Genomic DNA, 20868 nt, shown 5'->3' on the forward strand with positions numbered 1-20868 from the left:
AGCCTTATTTATTCGCCTACTTAATCTATCTTGCTTCCTTAATTTTTAAGACAAAAACCAGAAAATCATGAATTTTAACTAAAATTTTAATTTGTGAGATCCAGAATACTGTTTCTACTAAATTATTATGAAAAGGGAATCTAAATATAAATTTTTAAGTTTCTAGCTCTTTTCTGTTGCGCCAATGATTTTTACAGAAAAACATCCAAATTTCGAAAATGGTTAAAGTTATTGAACTGATATTCAACACATATTGATTTAGTATTACTCCTAACATGCTAGAAACGTTTCAGGTTATTTACTTGATTTTTAGAGTATTGCGCAACATTTATGACGTCAGAGCTAGTTACAGCGGACTAGGCTGGCACACAATGGAAAGACTAATGTGAATTTTATACGGCGTGAGCAGGCTGCTTCCCTACATGTGGCAGGTGGCACTTGACGCTAAATCACGAAAAGTGTGAGGTGATCCACATGAGTTCCAAAAGAAATCCGTTGGAATTCGATTACTCGATATATAGTACAATTCTCAAGGCTGTCAATTCAACTAAGTACCTGGGTGTTAAAATCACGAACAACTTCAGTTGGAAAGACCATACAGATAATATTGTGGGGAAGGCGAGCCTAAGGTTGCGTTCCATTGGCAGGACACTTAGAAGCTGCAACAAGTCCACTAAAGAGACAGCTTACACTACACTCGTTCGTCCTCTGTTAGAATATTGCTGCGCAGTGTGGGATCCTTACCATGTGGTATTGACGGAGGACATCGAAAGGGTGCAAAAAAGGGCAGCTCGTTTTGTATTATCACGTAAAAGGGGAGAGAGTGTGGGAGATATGATACGCGAGTTGGGATGGAAGTCATTAAAGCAAAGACGTTTTTCGTCGCGGCGCGATCTATTTACGAAATTTCAGTCACCAACTTTCTCTTCCGAATGCGAAAATGTTTTGTTGAGCCCAACCTACATAGGTAGGAATGATCATCAAAATGAAATAAGAGAAATCAGAGCTCGAACAGAAAGGTTTAGGTGTTCGTTTTTCCCGCGTGCTGTTCGGGAGTGGAATGGTAGAGAGATAGTATGATTGTGGTTCGCTGAACCCTCTGCCAAGCACTTAAATGTGAATTGCAGAGTAATCATGTCGATGTAGATGTAGATGTAGATGTAAATGTAGATCTTCCACACTGTCTCCCTGCTCTCACAACTGTGATCAAAATGATAGAGCATGACATACTCCAGTGCATATTAAATCTGAGCTCATTCCCATCACAGTGTTCAATAAAGCTGTCCACAATGTCAGTGAATCAAAATTTATTCCCATCCATAAGTTAAAATAACAAAAGCTGCCCAAATGAATGATGACTCTGCCCCAACGCTCTTAGTCAGAATGCCTCATTGATCGTGGATTCCTAAAATAGTACTATCAACATGAAGTTTGATTTTGAAATCCCAACCGAAACCTATCTTTGCGATAAATGCCATACTTATAAAAATCACTTAAGTACAATACGGCCGCGCGGGATTAGCCGAGCGGTCTCAGGCGCTGCGGTCATGGACTGTGCGTCTGATCCCGGCGGAGTTTCGAGTTCTCCCTCGGGCATGGGTGTGTGTGTTTGTCCTTAGGATAATTTAGGTTAAGTAGAGTGTAAGCTTCAACGATGCCCCAATCGCACCTCCCCTCCTACATGCCTAGCATTTAATCTTCCTCACTCATTACGATGATCAATGTGTAAGGAGAATTCCCCACAAAATGTACCATCTAATAGTCCCTATTTTGCCTAATAACAAAGAGATTTACTCTTACAATTAAGCCTGTTTTCTTTTCATCTGCTTAGTCTAAGCTCTCTCCAGTTCTCGCATATCAGCTGCCATCCGATCCCATAAATCGTGGCATGACAATGGTACATCATATTCTGTATAATCCACTTCCAACTAGTAAAAAATTCCCTCTTTCAACAAGCCTATACTTTCATTCTGAACGACATATTCCTGAAATTCTGTTTCACAATGACAATTTCTCTTTGCATCCTACATCACACACTCAGTCTACTCCTTATACTCTGAGGTCGGATCGCAATTGGCCACCAGGGGATCTCACCAATTGTCCAGAAAATCCTCCGAGGCTACTGCCGTACGAAGTATACACAGGGAACCCTTTAGATACCCAAATAGGAAATCATACTTTCATTTTCCAATATGAATGGGCGTCCCTCACGCTACCAGCAGTATATAGGAAATCTTTGCAGACAGTTCCCTCATTCGAACCTAATTCATTTATCCTAATCGCTCCACTCTTCCTCCACCTGTTCAGCTCTTCCTCCATGAGTCATCCCTAGGAGACAACTGTGAGATCACATGACCAATATCACGGAATGTAGTCCTTCATCATTGCTTCACCTTCAAATAAAACTAATACGGTTGTTTTTAAATCTTAGGCTGAAGACCACTGGTTTAACTGGACATACTATCTTGATACAAAATGAACCTGATTACTTGCGCTACTGCGGAACTGTTTGATGTGGCCTGCAACCGTTAACCATCCGTGACCTGATTTCTTACGATGTGGCGAGTTCAAATGTGCGCTCTTGTACACCACCGAAAGTAAAAAACGGGGCAGTTTATTAACAGCCTTACGGAAGACGATGTTGAGTAAAGTTTTTATCAGTGGAAGGAACGAGTACAGACACATATGGCATTGAGTTGTTTCTGCATTTAAGGTAACTACCACTAACCGTACGTACTCCAACATCAGCGGTGTCCACTACCGGTACTACGCAAGAACGCATCTGTCCGCTGTTGCTGATCTGATGAATGCAAAATACCATTTGGATGACTATATTTTTTATTAATAGTGACCGGTTTCGATCTCAATAGCACATCGTCTTCAGATTTGCTGTATGGTGCAGTACGTCAAAAGTGGTAAGCATGACACAAAATTAACGATAGATTTTGGTGATAGGTTCGTTCACTAACCTATAAAATTCGGAAGTCCGTTTCATACAAACTGAATGGCCAAGTGGTGGGATGGTTTGTTCCAATAGAAGACGTGCCTTAAATGATGTCGAAAATGTTGTGGATAGATGTGGAGCATTTCGAGAGTGCAGACACGTTATCTGATCAGTCAATTGCAGAAATCGGGTTATCAGCACGTCGCGAACTAACCGATTTTGGACCTGAGATGATAAGCTGTGCCAGATTCATGGGTCATAGCATTTCGGAGATTTCACAGGGATTCAGGATTCCGAGGTCAACAGCGTATGGAGGGGAGATTCAGTATTGCAAGACACTGCTCCTGCCCACGTAAATCGCCACAATGGATGACGACAAGTGTTTGATGAACGGGCATCACGTCGCGCCCACAGAGTTATACGGGGTGATCGAAGCTATCCTTAGAGCAGATTGCCGTCTGTTGGAGTGTGGGGCGTCCGGAATCAATTTCTTCCGGGACTCCACCGTGTAGACTTTAGTAGGCAATGAGTGACTCGTGTCTCTTTTGTCTTTCCTTGAATGCTGGCGGCTCAGAGAATTTGGCAAACTTGCAAAGAGGACAATCGGGCTTAGCGCATACCTAACCTTTCCCCTTCAGAGCAAACTCGATAATGCTGCATCTGAGAACATAAAGCAGGTAAGAAATTTCTTTGAAAGAAAAGGGAGAGTGTCCAGGACGAGATGATTAATGATTGAGCACAATGTCAGACTGGGAAAGAACTGCCCAGTACAATCGCTTGATCTCATTCTGTGGCTCTCTCCAAAAGCCAACAAGAAGCCTGTCGTACGTACCCTTGAGATGAATTAATTACTCGTGGCACCTATTATGTGTGTGTGTATCTGAAATAACTGTACAATATACGGTGATCTATTAGTATAACTCTACAAATTTTCTGGAAGTATAACTGCGGACTTTAATAGAAATAGCAACGCCCTCATTCAAAGGGCATCGGTGCTTGCAGGGTTGGACAGCGATATTGTGACAGTAGACTCAGTCCAGAGCACAATGTTGGTGGGAGTAGCAATAGACGGTCTATTATTTGCGCTGGTCATGTGCGAGAGGCGTTCAATAAATAACGTAGCATTTTTTTCTGAAAGCAGGTTATTTAGGATTCCGGCTACCATATTATTCCCCACTCTTTCCGCTACAAAACCCTATTTTTAAACATGATCTCCGTTCAATACTACGGCCTTACATCCCCTTACTGTGAGGACCTGAATGTCTGCGTGGTACCTCTTTGCTGGACGACGTCGGAGGCATCGTCTTGCTACGCCAGTAACCTCATTATCATCCGAGTACTGCTTCCCGCGATTATATCTGTCATGGGCTGAAACAAATGGAACTCCTCGCGGATTCGTAAACTGGTTCGAGACGTTGCGTTGTCGTGGAAAGGACGAACACGCTGTAGTTGTTTCTCCAATATCCCGAGGCTGGTGCAGTACACTTCAGAGTTGATCGTTATAGTGAGGGAGGACATCAAACAGAATAGCCCCTTCAGAGTACCAGAAGACCGTCGCCATGATTTTACCAGTTGAGGGTGCAGATTCGAACTTTTTCTTCGGAGGAAGAGCGTGTGACTCGTTCCATGGACTGCAGTTTTTTTCCGATCCGAAGTGATGAACTAATGTTTCATCCATCTGTGACGATATTCGACAAAAAGTTGTTACGATTAGACTTGTAACACGCAAGCGTTGCTCTTTGTAGGCTTCTGGCAGGTGGCGAGAACACAGTAGGTACACTTTGAGTACCCAACCGGTGGACGAGTGTCAGCAACAGAGACGTCCAGTTGTGCAGGGAGGTGTGTTTCGTCGATCACCTCGACTGAGAGTGTCCGCACGTTGCAGCATTGCAGATGTCACGGCTGTGTGAGGCCACCCGGCAGGTGGGAGATCTGACAGATTTGTGCGACCTTTCTTCGTTGATGACAAACCCGTAGCGCAATTACTCACAGTGCATTTGTTCAATGCCAGGTCTCCATAGACATTCGGCTACTGCCTATGAATATCTGCAACGCTCTGGTTTTCTGCCAAAAGAAATTCAATAACATCATTCGGCTTGGAAGAGACCTCCATTAAAGAAGCCATTTCGAAGGCTGCGTACAGTGCCGCACCTATCGAAAATTCATAAAGCTACAGGGGATGAAGCACGAGTATTCCACGACGTCTCACAACAAAATTCCGCATTTTTCAACGGAGATTGGCGAGAGAAAAATGTGCTCCATTACTTATTTAATGCGCGTTGTGAAAGAATTTATAAAAATAGGAATCCTGGTGAGAACTGATTGTTTCTTACTGTATTTCAGTGCACAAGCTGTAACTGCAAAAAGTACAGTGATCCGATTAATGTGGGAGAAAACGGAGGAATAACTGCGCCCGCACTTTGGTACGCATGGATAGTTTACCTGCGTACTGCAATGTGGTTAGTTGCGGCTGCAGCGACTCCAGTGATGCACGGACCGGGCGTCAGAAGAAGAGGTTCAGCTATCAAGCAGGTGGCCGCGTGACAAGTCTCTTTAAGGTTGGGCGCTGATACCACTGCGAAGACTGTTAGTCTTTCTTACGTGATTGGCTTCAGAGAACTTTCTGCATTGGCTTCTCGCATATTATCAGATAAATTGGTGTCGAAGACACCCTCATGCCACAGAAAAGCCAGAAGAACTTGTGTTTTTTAAAGATAATGGCGAGGTCTGTTTTGCACGACGCCTGAGACTGACAATAACTTTGCTGAATATGAACTTAACGGTTTCGCTCTCTCTTCCTCTCCCAAGAAGCAGACATTGTCACAAAATTCCTCCCAATATGGTACCAAGAGTCAAATGCTTAAACACGTTGTTCCTCTACCAGCTCCATGATCCATGTGACTGACGGTAGAAAATAGTATATATGGTTTAAATACCTCTAAGCACTATGGGACTTAACATCCTAGGTCACCAGTCCCCTAGACTTAGAGCTAATTAAACCTAACTAACCTAAAAACAGCACACACACTCATGCCCGATGCAGGATTCGAACCTGCGACCGTAGTAGCAGCGCGGTTCTGGACTGAAGCGCCTAGAACCGCTCGGACACAGCGAGCCGCTAATATATATGATACGTACATAAATGCATATGACTGTCTCCACGTTGCTCGTCCAGCTTTGTACTGACAAAGCTAAACATACGTATGACTACATGACTATGGCGCCTGAAACCGTAGTTGAAACCGAAGATGACCTATTTTGAAGAGTCCTAGCTGCCTCCGCATCTTCAACATAATACAGAAGAGGTACCTGAGGACATATAGAAAAATTTTATAAATCTTTGTACACTGTCCAGTCACATTAATGTACTTGTCAAAAGCCTGAATTATCATTTTTTTACAGCGTCTACCGCTGCAAGATGTGCAGGAAGAGAATCATTGAGGTCCTAGATGGCACCGACAAGGACATGGACTATGGTGCAGTGGCCGGAAGCGCCAGGTTTCTCGGTTGACGATACAAGGCGTGAACAGCCTGTTGGGGATGGTCCCACTGATCTTCGGTTGGGTTTAAATCCGGAAAGTCTGCTGGCCAGGGGAGTACGGTAAACTCATACTGGTGCTCTTCAAGCTACGCATGTACACCGAGAGCTGTGTAATACGTTGGTTGCATTTTCCTGCTGATAAATGCCACCGTGCCGAAGAAAAACAAACTGCATGTGAGAGTGGACATTGTCTCCAAGGATAGATGCGCACTTGTGTTGATCTGTTCTGCATTGGAGAATCGCGAAATCGCCCAGGAAACGACGCGAAAACATTCCCAGACCACAACGCTCCCTCCTCCGGCCTGGAACCTTCCGAAGATTGTTGCAGAGTGTTTTCTTTCAGACGTCTCACTCCAGTGGAGCATAAAACGTGATTGATATGAGAAGACCACATGTCGCCACTCAGTGCTCCAGAGGCTCATACGCAGAAATGTTCGCTGGACGGTCCTTGAGGACACACCATTGGCAGCGCCTCGGCTCATCTGGGAGGTCAGCTGCTAAACAGTTGCAGCTATAGTTCACTCCTGTCATTTATTGCTCGCGATCCACCAGAGTTGCCTCGGCGCCTTTTTTGGATTGCGTCCTTTTGGCACGGACAGTATACTTTAATCACGGCGGCACGCTAAAGGGTTACAGACTTAGCCATTTCGAAAATCCTTCTACCTTTGGCCCGTGAGCCAATGACTATGCCCTTTCTGACGTCGGATAAATACACTACTGGCCTTTAAAATTGCTACACCACGAAGATGAAGTGCTACCGACGCGAAAATTAACCGACAGGAATAAAATTTTGTGTTATGCAAATGATTAACTTTTTCAGGAGAAATGCGTACCATCACGTTTCCGACTTTGATAAGGTCGGATTGTAGCCTATCGCGATTACGGTTTATCGTATCGCGACACTGCTGCTCGCGTTGGTCGAGATCCAATGACTGTTAGCAGAATATGGAATCGGTGGGTTCAAGAGGGTAATACGGAACGCCGTGCTGGATCTCAACGGCCTCGTATCACTAGCAGCCGAGATGGCAGGCATCTTATCAGCATGGCTGTAGCTGATCGTGCAGCCACGTCATGATCCCTGAGTCAACAGATGGGGACGTTAGCAAGACAACAACCATCTGTACGAACAGTTCGACGACGTTTGCAGCAACATGGACTATCAACTCGGAGACCATGGCTGCGGTTACCCTTGACGCTGCATCACAGACAGGAGCGCCTGCGATGGTGTACTCAACGACGAACCTGGGTGCACGAATGGAAAAACGTCATTTTTTCGGATGAATCCAGGTTCTGTTTACGGCATCATGATGGTCGCATCCGTGTTTGGCGAGACCGCGGCGAACCCACATTGGAAGCGTGTATTCGTCATCGACATACTAGCATATAACCCGGCGTGATGGTATGGGGTGCCATTTGTTACACGTCTCAGTCACCTCTTGTTCGCATTGACGGCACTTTGAACAGTGGACGTTACATTTCAGATGTGTTACGACCCGTGGCTCTACCCTTCATTCGATCCCTGCGAAACCCTACATTTCAGCAGGATAATACACGACCGCATGTTGCAGGACCTTTATGGGCCTTTCTGGATACAGAAATTGCTCGACGGCTGCCCTGGCCAGCACATTCTGCAGATCTCTCACCAATTGGAAACGTCTGGTCAATGGTGGCCGAGCAACTGGTTCGTCACAATACGCCAGTCACTACTATGAACTGTGGTATCGCGTTGAAGCTGCATGGGCAGCTGTACATGTACACGCCATCCAATCTGTTTGACTCAATGCCCAGGGGTACCAAGACCGTTATTACGGCCAGAGGTGGTTCTTCTGGGTACGGATTTCTCAGGATCTATGCATCGAAACTGCGTGAACATGTAATCACATGTCAGTTCTAGTATAATTTATTTGTCCAATAAATACCCGTTTATCTTCTGCATTTCTTCATCGTGTAGCAATTTTAATGGCCAGTAGTGTAGCTCTAGTTCGACAGTACGACATGGACTGCGTCCCACCGACACGCCTTATACTCCCCGCTGCCACCTGCTGTCTGTGAATGCACGTTGACGTCGAACGTAGGTGGTACTCACACTAATGCGAGAGCGACAGTTTGACTTTCACCTTAATTTGTTGTTTTGAAATGTGAGTCACTTAGATAATACCCATTTCTGACAGTTTCTTGTCTCAGAATTGAGTCATCGATCGAGAGTGTACTGTAGGCCTTGTAGATGTGAGGCGCCGTGTGGACCCCGACTCGCCCCGCTGAGGCCACGACCGCGCTGACACGCAAGCTGGTCCAGACGTCAGGGGACGGGATGAGACCAGCGGGGCAGGGCTAAGCGGCACACATGGCGCACCCGAAATAGCGGGCCCAGCGCCACGACACCACCAGCAGCCGCAGCAGAGCAGCGGCGGCGGCAGGCCGGTGCTAATGCACGCCCAGCGGGGGTCCGCGCCGCAACAGCCTGGGACAGTTATTTCGGGAGGACGCGGCGGCGCGGCGGCCTAACGGTTATTGTCTCAGGGGCGCCCTGCTTTTTACTTTAACCAGCCCGGCGTCGCCCGAGTGACGTACTCATTTAGAAACCGTCCTCCGTTTGCTTATTACTTTCATGTGCACCCTAAATGTCAGTTTACGGGCATCCGTACCTGAAATCGCACTTCCGTTGAAGCTGTCCGGAGCTCGTGGTCTGGTGGCTAGCGTTGCTGCCTCTGGATAATGGGTGCCCGGTTCGATTCCCGGCCGTGTCGGGGATTTCCTCCGCCCGAGGACTGGGTGTTGGTGTGTCATCATCATCTCATGATAATTCGGGTAGCTTCGAGACTGGAAATGGAAAGATTGCAAATTGCCAAGGCGCTGATGACCACGATGTTGAGCGCTCCACAAACCAACATCACCATCATCATCATTGAAGCTCCATTCGGAGAAATGTTTGCCTCTTGATGAAGAAGAAAAACACAGTCTACATACGAGGGCCGTTTCAAAACTTCTGCACAGCGTATACGCGGCCATAACAGTTGAAACATCCCCGTGCACAAAGCGTAAAGCCGCTGGCACACGAGAAGAGTTAGTAAAATTTTTTCCAATTTATTGGCTTTCCGGCCGTGCCCGCTCAGCTATCTCGATAGTGTGATGTCAAATATGGCAAGGCAGCACTCAATCCCCGAGCATATAAGATCTCCGACCTGTCCGGGAAACTAACCCAGGTCCCTTCGCTTAGCAATCATCCGCGATGACTTTTCAGCTACCGAGGCGGACCGACAAACGTTGACTTGGCGATCTACGAGTTTAGTTACGTCAATTCCTGCTATTTCACGCAGAGGTGCCATTTCGCCACGTGGAACCCAAAATAAGTTCTGCGATATTCCGGAAACGTGCCACGTAAAGTAGAACCAATAAGGAGCAAAAACGCTCTCAACATCAGAAACAGAAAATCAGATGCCACACTATATTTGTCGGTTCAGCCAAAGTCCATATTCGACTGGTTTTTATGTTATACTTTACACCATACGAATACATGCTGTTTCTAAGCACTGAGTATCCGCGTCCATAACAGCTGAACAAGGGACCTGAGTATCTCGAGGACGAATCGTTATTGGTATGATTTGCTGTAATAAAATGATTAGAAACATGATGTTTGTAGTTAAAGAATTTTTGTACTGCGAATCTTCCTGTTATAACTTGCCTTTTATGAGGCTAGATTTGTGGAAGTGTGTCGTTCCTGTTAGGATTTGTAATAATTATACGTCAGTTAATTGATTAGACGACTGAAACAAAAATACATGGTCGCTACTTGCTGAGTTTCAGCATAGAGTAATTGGTTAAGGCGCTAAGTTGCGGAATCTAGCATAGATCGATACATCGATACAGGATCCACGTTCTCTTGTACACAAATTTTTTTTTCACCTTTAAGGTTTCTTAAAGACTGTGAGAACTACGAAGTTGATAGAGATAATTTCTGTAATATATGATGTGTAAATACAAGTGTAATGTTTCCACTAGGTGAGGTTAAAAAATGGTTCAAATGGCTTTGAGCACTATGCGACTTAACTTCTGAGGTCATCAGCCGCCTAGAAATTAGAACTAATCAAACCTAACTAACCTAAGGACAACACACACATCCATGCCCGAGGCAGGATTCGAACCTGCGACCATAGTGGCCGCTCGATTCCAGACTGTAGCGCCCAGAACCGCACGGCCACTCCGGCCGGCTGGTGAGGTTCAACATCCGTAAACTATTTTATAAAATGCATGTTAACCATCGCCGGATCTCGGTGGCCGAGCGGTTCTAGGCACTTCAGTCGGGAAGCGGACTAATGCTACGGTCGCAGCTTCGCAGGTTCGAATCTCGACTCGGGCATGGATGAGAGTGATGTCCTTAGGTTAGTTAGGTGTAAGTAGTTCTAAGTTCTAGGGGACTGATGACCTCAGTTGTTAAGTCCCACAGTGCTCATAGCCATTGGAACCATTTGTTAACCATCGGCTGTTTATTTGTCCCATAAGTCATCTAAAGATTTCGCTTACTAACCGTCATTCAGGATGTCTATCAACACTATGAAAGTACCATGCGTACAAAAATAGCGAAACTCAACAAATATATGGGTGCAAAATTCCATTTGTATATTTACGAAGTACAACAAATTAGTTTAAAGCATCTTATATTCTTTTCAAGCTAAACAATATCCAAACTATCCAGAGAAATTGTACAATCACCTGACATAATGTATCTTTGAATAGTGACCCTACGACTTATCTTAGAAAATAGATTAAGGAAAGGCAAACCTACATTTCTAGCATTTGTAGGCTTAGAGAAAGCTTTTGAAAATGTTGACTGGAATACTCTCTTTCAAATTCTGAAGGTGGCAGGGCTAAAATACAGGGAGCGAAAGGCTGTTTACAATTTGTACAGAAACCAGATGGCAGTTATAAGAGTCGAGGGACATGAAAGGGAAGCAGTGGTTGGGAAGGGAGTGAAACAGGGTTGTAGCCTCTCCCCGATGTTATTCAATCTCTATATTGAGCAAGCAGTAAAGGAAACAAAAGAAAAATTCGGAGTAGGTATTAAAGTCCATGAAGAACAAATAAAAACTTTGAGGTTCGCCGATGACATTGTAATTCTGTCAGAAACAGCGAAGGACTGAGAAGAGCAGTTAAATGGAATGGACAATGTCTTGAAAGGAGGATACAAGAAGAACATCAACAAAAGCAAAACGAGGATAATGGAATGTAATCGAATTAAGTCGGGTGATACTGAGGGAATTAGATTAGGAAACGAGACACCTAAAGTAGTAAAGGAGTTTTGCTATTTGGGGAGCAAAATAACTGATGATGGTCGAAATAGAGAGGATATAAAATGTAGACTGGCAATGGCAAGGAAAGCGTTTCTGAAGAAGAGAAATTTGTTAACATCGAGTATAGATGTGTCAGGAAGACGTTTCTGAAAGTATATGTATGGAGCGTAGCCAAGTATGGAACTGAAAGGTGGACGATAAATAGTTTGAACAAGAAGAGAATAGAAGCTTTCGAAATGTGGTGCTACAGAAGATTGCTGAAGATTAGATAGGTAGATCACATAACTAATGTTTGTGGCACAACTTGACTAGAAGAAGGGATCGGTTGGTAGGACATATTCTAAGGCATCAAGTGATCACCAATTTAGTATTGGAGGGCAGTGTGGAGGGTAAAAATCGTAGAGGGAGACCAAGAGATGAATACACTAAGCAGATTCAGAAGGATGTAGGTAGCTGTAGGTACTGGGAGATGAAGAAGCTTGCACAGGCTAGAGTAGCATGGAGAGTTGCATCAAACCAGTCTCAGGACTGAAGACCACAACAGCAACAACAACAACAACAACGACAACTACAACTGACAGTCGTATCTTATGTCAAACAGACAGACATCACAGAAAATCAAGACGAACAGTTACCGGAAGACTCCCTCAGCCGTCAAGTTATATCAACAGCGTAGATGACACAACAACACGTTTTTGCTTTAAAGGCAAAGTGAAGGAAGAGAGCGTCTTTACCAACATCTTTGTCTGAACGTTCAGTCAAAGATGTTGGTAAACATGTTCTGTTCCTTCTCTTGATTTTAACTAATTCGTTGTATCCTTTAAGCATACAAATGGAGTTTTGCACCCATGTGTTTGCTGAGTTTTGATATTTTTGTATGCATTGTACTTTCATAATTTTTTAATTCTGATGTTGATAGACATTCTGTATGATGGTTAGTAACCGAAACAGGTACATGACTAATGGGTGAAATAAACTGCTGATGGTTAAAACGCATTTTATTAAATACAAGTGCGGTGTCTATCACGAGCGAGTTTGTTCGATCTGGTGAACTTCTATATGCTGATGACCTTAGTGAGTAGAGACTTATCTTTCTTTGTTGTCTTGTTACACGTTCATGAATACTGAATTTTTCTTCATGTATTCCACATGACAAGCATATGGTCAAGAGAGGATACTTGCATTTTAATAGAGCTAACGCAGTTATTTCATATGTAACCATATTGTGAACACACTATGGTTTGCGAGCCAAATAAAGCCGACAACTGCTGCTAGTGACTGCTGATAGCGCAGAATCACGTTAACCTACCCCTCCTATGTGCCGACGGCGCTGTGTGTCTCGGCGTTGGGTGTCCTGTCCGCATACACGTCAACGTCAGCTGCCTCGTCCCGTGTACTGACGGTCTCAGGTGTGAGTGGAACTTACGGCTATCAGCATGTGCTTTTATTGTTCCGGTAATTTACGTTTTGGGAGAGACATTTGATTTGAAATTGAGGGAGAAAGCGACTCACGTCAAATATCACCTAGCGGCAAGTGGCCTTACATCAAAACTAAAAGTGTGCAGGAAAGAGCACCTACTGAAATTCACAACGCTCTAGTTGAAGTTTGAGGAGACAGTGTACTCTATCGTAGCACAGTTTCGAGATGGGCTTCCGATTGCGAAGTGAGCATAGGTACTGAAGACAAACCAAAGAATAGGGGACCGGGAACTGGAAAAGACGTCGGTACTGTGAAAATTTTGCAAGAAGATAAACACAAAGCGTAGGAAGAAATTGCAAATGAAACAAACATATCTGTCTTCGATCTTCACGATCATAAACGAGAAACTAAAGAAAAGAAACGTCGCTGAATAATCTGTCTTTGGTCATTAAGAGAATAGCACAACAACTGCTTCAGCTTTTTTAAAGGACTCTTGTCATAGGCGAAAAATGGATACGATTAAGTCATATTAGAAAATCTGTCCTCCAAGTGGAAATGTCCTGACACTCGTAGGCCAAAGTTCGGATCAAGCTGATGATAATTACGGTTTATGACAAGAATGGAGTGATACCAACAGAGAGTGTATTCCAAGGAACCACTGTAGCAGCGCGACACTACATGGACTTTCTGCGAAGTTTTTTGAAGCCAAAGATTCGCCAAGGAAGGTCTGATCGTTCAGCAGCCAGAGTTCTCATTCGCCATGAGAATACACGACGACATGTTCTAGTTTTCTTTGATTTTTGGCATTTAAATTATATTTGATTGTAATAGGAATAATTTTAATAGAAATGAAACTGTTATACCAAAACTATTTTCTAAACTAAGTGAAGTTTCAATAACGTGATTGTTAATCAAAAGTGCGCACAATAATCGGCACGGAAATAGGAAGTTTCTGGTTCGAATGTCACTAGTAACAACTTCTTATTAACTTTATTTAAATTCCGTATTTATTAATGTATGTAATTAAATAATTAATAAACATTAAAGTATATATATTTTTTAAAAATAACGTTTTACTAGTTCCAACTACTGGTTGTATGAAAATAAATTGTAATTTGATATAAACAGCGTAATTCCTTTTTGTTAAATTAAAAAATATATAGCAAGGATACTGTTAAATTTTAAGAAACGGAGAAGTATTTTACTGTCTGTATGATGTCTCGCTTCTTTGTACCAAATGTTGATTTATGGTGAATACTCGCATTTTCATACGAAAGATGAAAGATGATTTTATGAATAAATTTCGACTCAGTATCGTTATGAAGTAACGTTTCGATTGTTAATAAGTATGGAATTCAGATAAAGGGGAAAAATACTAACAGCGAGATTTGAACTAGCGACTTTTCCATTGAAAATCTATAGCGATACAAACTCACCTACTGGGAAATACTGTACGTTAACAAGCCAGAGGTACTTGCTCGGAAATTTTGTAATATGAAAGTCGATTTTTTCTTTTTTCTTTTTACCTGGGGTGATTCTGCTTTGGGAAATCGTTGTTTCAACTGAGCTTCAAATCTTGCAAGTAGGAACAAAATGCATGGTGCTTCAGCTGCCCCAAACTACGGGTTTTATGCACCCCTTAACACCTTCAAATACCACGCACAAGATTTTTATATTCTGTTGCCCAGTATGCACAAGCTATTAGTCCAGCAGTAAAAATGGACAGGACCTCCTTGTAGGAAATTTGGTGTATTTATATTAGGTACTGGGATACGATTTTGCTACAGGCCGTAGTTGTCGAATTATTCAATAAAATCGTACAATAGTGAGTTACAGATGCGATTTTGTTGAAAACTCGAAACCCATAGTCTCCAGCGAAAACGCATCTCAAGATTAACTACATGAAACTTCCTACGACAATAAGACTGGATTTTAAAGACGTTGCGTGTTGCTTAAAATCTGTAAGTAGGGGCAGCTGAATCACCTGATAGACGAGGTCAGAGCAGTCCACAAGGTCTCCTCGTGTAAAGGTATGCCGATAGTCTCACTTTCCAAGCTAATTTACCGAATGGATCACGAGGGAGGGTGAGGGGGACGGAGAGTAACTGAAGTGGTAGGCTGAGTATTCTGAAGCGTTCCTTCGTCTCTTCGTTGGTGCACCCGGGGTGTCACAATCTCCACGTTCCTGCCACAGAAGGGGAAAAAAATTACACCTCATGTCGCTTCTAGGATCCACGAGAAAGCGTTAATTGGTGGGCCCAGTTTAATTCACTGCATTGCTATATTATCTGCATCAGTTTAAATAAAAGCTGCAAGCCGCAGTTTGACCCACGAGATTGGATTAAGTTTGGGTGTGCTCTAAAGCCTAGGCGCTGCAGTCTGGAACCGCGCGACCGCTACGGTCGCAGATTCGAATCCTGCCTCGGGCATGGATCTGTGTGACGTCCTTAGGTTAGTTAGGCTTAAGTAGTTCTAAGTTCTAGGGGACTAATGACCTCAGAAGTTAAGTCCCATAGCGCTCAGAGCCATTTGAACCATTTTCTAAAACCTGTAAACAATAACTTATTGCTATTTGACTTCAGTCACAAAGTTTCTGAGATTCGACCGCTAACAGTCAAGACACATCATCTCCAGATGGTTTCTAGGAACATGCGCTGGTAATCTCAGAGACAAAAAGGTTAACAGTTCAAACCCAATACTTAAGAAGTACGCTTCAAGTTTCTACGAAACCAAATGTATTTTATAAGCTTTAACGAGTCGTTCCCAAGTGCTTAATTTTGATTAAACACAACCTACCTCCACTTAACGGACCGAGGTCTCTGCTTGCAGACAACATGCATATTCACTAAATCGCAACAGTCGCCTGAAACACTGAGAATAGGGCAGCAGGAATTCCACACCTGTGCACAAGAACACGATTTCCAATCCTCACAGACTTTCTGTACTGGCAAAATAATTTTTGTAGGTAGTTAAGAATATCTAATTACCGACGTTAGCTACATTACACGTCCGTCATAGAGGACGCACGTCTTTCCTCCTGCACCAGTGACGGCTGGTGGCCGGCTGCTCGATTTCGCGATCTCCAAGAAACACCTTGAAACAATTTCAGCATTGAGGCCTTTCCGCCATTCAGTCGCGGGATTAGAGTGCAGGAACTTGTAACCTCCCCACAAAATATTTTAAATGAATAAGAAACCATGAACCAAGCGTAACCTTAGCACAAAATAATAATTAAATGATTTTTTTAAATTATTGTAACCTCTGAACAAAATTGGCTCCCATTTATAGTCTCCGTGCAGAAATGCATTCACATTTAATGTAACCACAAAATTCAATTCCTAAACCCGGGAATAATTTTAAAAAATTCAGTAACCTGCTAAATTTTATGACGACAGCAGCGCTGCGCCTCGGCCCTGTATTCTGAATAAAAAAAGGAAAATTCTTACCTCAATGAAAACTGCGAATATATCTGCTCTTACGTAAAAAATTTTCGGCACAGTTTCGTGCAATGCTGGCGTATATTTTTATTTTTATTTTTTTTTTTTGATTCTTGAAAGGAATGATCATGCATTGGAAATATTCTTTAAATTGAAATGAATGCTTTTCTTAAAAAAATTACTTTATATTATAAAAATTATTATTGGGGGCATTTTTTTAAAGAAATTAATGACAGTTAATATACATTACTAGATAAGCGCAAGGCTGCTTCTTTACCTCCTACAATAATACTCATCCTCCAGAGTCCCGACCAGAGCAGACTGCCGACACGCGCAGGCACGCGCCGACTACTGCAGACTACTCAAGACTACTGCTTACTAGCACGGACTGAAGACTAATGCCGACTGACGCCGACTCGCGACAAGCAACAACTAACTACATACTACTCTCTGGTCAGAGACTCTGCCATGCCTCGCCCATCGCCAGCAACGCATACGTCTTACATAACCCTCCACTGGGGGGTGGGGGGGGGGCATAAAATTTGGCAGCGATGGTGAGTCAATTGGACTTGCCATGAGCAACAAATTTTTCTTAATTAACTATATATATATATATATATATGCAGAACATGAAATAAAATATAGTGCACACGCACTGAGTACAGAACATATCATCAAATCACAAAACGTTTACAATCATAGAATATATATATACATATATATATATATATATATATATATATATATATATGCAGAACATGAAATAAAATATAGTGCACACGCACTGAGTACAGAACATATCATCAAATCACAAAACGTATACGGAATGAGTACAAATCATATTAACAAATGACAAAAGTGCACACGCACTGTAGTACTGAACATATCAGGAAATCACAAATGTGTAGGCAATGAGTATAAATCATATTAACAAATGACATAAAGTGCACACGCACTGTAGTACTGAATGACAAACGTGTAGGCAATGAGTACAAATCATATTAACAAATGACAAAAGTGCACATGCACTGTATATCCTTTTTTTTACTATTTTACAAGAACTAGGATAGGAAAGGGAAGGATTGCATCATGGTTGGAGCACAGTAGGTTGCATGTAGCTGCACTGAAAGTCCATATCTTTCTACAGAAGCACAACACCACGTGAGACAATCTGAAGTTCTTTTCCCTGAAGTATGAATCAGTGTAGCCAAGTCACTGAAATGTCGTAGTAATATTCCATGTTATCATTTTGGTAGTACATTAGGTACACCAAACAGTGGAACCTTAATAACATCTCCATCGCTCAAGGTGTTGGACAACATGTCGTGTCAACACCACATTCTTGTAAGGTACACCAACGTAGAATTAGTGCAAAAACCAAATATAGTGCTCCATGATCATGAGGATAGACAGGATAAACGGATATTGCAGTAATTCCTGGTAATTAGGTCAGAAGGTGAAGGACATTAAGTCACATACTAGTCTTCATTGAGAATTACACTAGTCTAACAACTGATTTGAGTAATTGGTGGCACTCATCGCCCAGTTACTGAACATTTCTGTACCATATATGAAGTATTACAGAATAATGTTCATAAGTAATCTGTTTACAGAGAACATTGGCACTCATTGACCAGTTACAAACCATCAGAAGTCATCATTCAAAACAGGAGCTAATGAATGGCATAGTATTAATATAATTCACTTAGTTATAGTAATCATTGGCACTCATTGGCCAGTTACAAAACATATAGCAAGTATTGAATAGTACAAAACATTTTTCATCATTCAAGTGACATACGACATATTTAAAGTAATTATTGGCACTCATTGGCCAGTTACAAAGTACTCTTATATTTTTATAAATTCTTATTCAGCATTATTCAGAAGTTATCATTCAAAATGAGAGTCAATTATTGGCATAGCTTTTATAGAGTATAACAAAATATTATTTACAGAAATTATTGGCATAGTATTTATGCATTATTACAAAGCGTCATTCAGTATTACTCAGAACTGATCATGCCAGTGACATAGGACATATTGAAATTTAACGTACTGTAACTATTATTCAAGGTCTGTGACTAGAAAACATTATTCAGTATTACTCAGAATTCATCATTCAAATGACATATTACTCAGAACTGATCATTCCAGTGACATAGGACATATTGAAAATGTAGCATACTGTAACTATTATTCAAGGTCTGTGACTAGAAAACATTATTCAGTATTACTCAGAACTGATCATTCCAGTGGCATAGGACGTATTGAAAATGTAGCATACTGTAACTACTATTCAGGGTCTGTGACTAGAAAACATCATTCAGTATTACTCAGAACTCTCTTAAAGTGGTAGCATTATTTGGGACTGGTAATACTTTTTTTTGTGCTAGCAATGCATTGCGTTGGGATCGATAATTAAATACTGGGGCATAACAATATTTGCTTTTGATTTATTGCTGCAAATGAAGATGTGTAAGGTCATTCGTCATGAGTCAGCTGTAGCAAAGTTATGAAACAAATGGACTATATGTGATCACATTCATGAATGACACACACAAATGGGTAAGAAAAAAATGCAAGTACTAGAACAGGTTTAATGGTTAACTGCTTATAGCGTATTAATTTCGTGAATAATTTCTCCTGCAAAATATACAAAATGGATTATTAAGCTGAAAGAGGAAACGCATATTATGCTGAAAAGTAGTGAACTTCGAATTAACAGGTAATGAAATGTGTATTAAATATATATGTTCTCTAGCTGTCCTTTCCAAAACCTTCAGTCATCATACCATGCGACATAAGACATACTGTCAAAACGAACTGCAACAATACTTAAATAACTACATAGCATTTCTTAACTAATAGTAAATATATAAACTTCATCATTATTTTCATCTGCAAAGAAAAACTTCATTATCATTGCTATCATCACCTGCAAAGGAAAACTTCATTATCCATATCATCATAACTCCATTATTATCATCATCTGTAAAGAAAAACTTCATTCATCATTCATTATCATCTGCAAAAAAGTCACTTCATTATTCATTATACAACTATTCCTTATTTATGGCATATTTCATCACCAAAATTAAAATGTGTAATTCTGTCTGACAACCTGCATCAATTGCCTCGTATTCTGAAAGAAAAAATTAGTTAAGACTGCTATCATACGACGTATATAGTATATTCTCGTTAATGCTTGTTAATTCTGATCCATTTACTCTTCGTGACGAGGTATTGCATCTTTTTTCGTTCATTCCGAAGGTGAAATTCCCATTTCATAGTAATCCACTGTGGTTTGTTTCATTTATTTCTTTTATACGTTATTGCTTTCTGAAAATGATGAACAATGATTAATGTCTTGCGTTTAAATCATATACACATAAAATAAAAACTGGTTTATAGTAACATAATTGAGCATACAGCATAGCATGACAGAAAACGTAATATGTCAAAAACATAGACAGTGTTCAGAGGCAAAAATTTACACAGTGTATCACAATGTAGCACCAAAAAAAAAAAAAAAAAAAAAAAAAAATGTAAAGTAGTCACGATGTTGAGCTATAATAAGGCATAATGTCAAAGTCAACTGATGTTTTTATATCTTAAATATTTCATAATGCATACAAACAAAACAGTAAAACAATCATACATACATAAAAAATGGAAAATGTTTGCAGTCTGATGTGTAACGACAAGAAGAGTGACCTGCTAACCTTACCTTGCCGGGCACTTGCCAAGAAAAAATACGATAATCATCAGTAAGTAGTCACATAAATATAATTGCATAAGTGCTCATAAAAAAAATTAGGAAATGGCATTACAGTGTGATAAATCATAAAGTATGTTCATTCAATAAAGGGTCTGATGTTTGAGACATGGTGATTGCCCTTGCTTTTTCTGGTTCTCAAAGTTTCGACGTGTACTACATTGGGGTGATGAATGCTGCGAATTCGATATGGACCTGCGTATAGAAGCTCAAATTTACTGCATCTACTCTTTCCTCTGTTGGATAAATTGTGTGTACGTACTAACATCTTCTGTCCAATGTAAAAGTCACGGCGTGTACAAACCTGTTTTTGCTGTCTTCTCCGGCGCTCTGCGGCACGTTTAATGTTGTTCAGCGCAATGTCAATTATTTCATGGCGTCGTAGTCGACGAGATGTAGGAAAGGTTACTAATTCTTTAATTTTGTTAGGTGGTTCAACATTTTTCAGTATAACAGGCGG

Source organism: Schistocerca serialis, chromosome 7 (genome assembly GCF_023864345.2).
Source record: "Schistocerca serialis cubense isolate TAMUIC-IGC-003099 chromosome 7, iqSchSeri2.2, whole genome shotgun sequence".
Lineage (NCBI taxonomy): Eukaryota > Metazoa > Arthropoda > Insecta > Orthoptera > Acrididae > Schistocerca > Schistocerca serialis.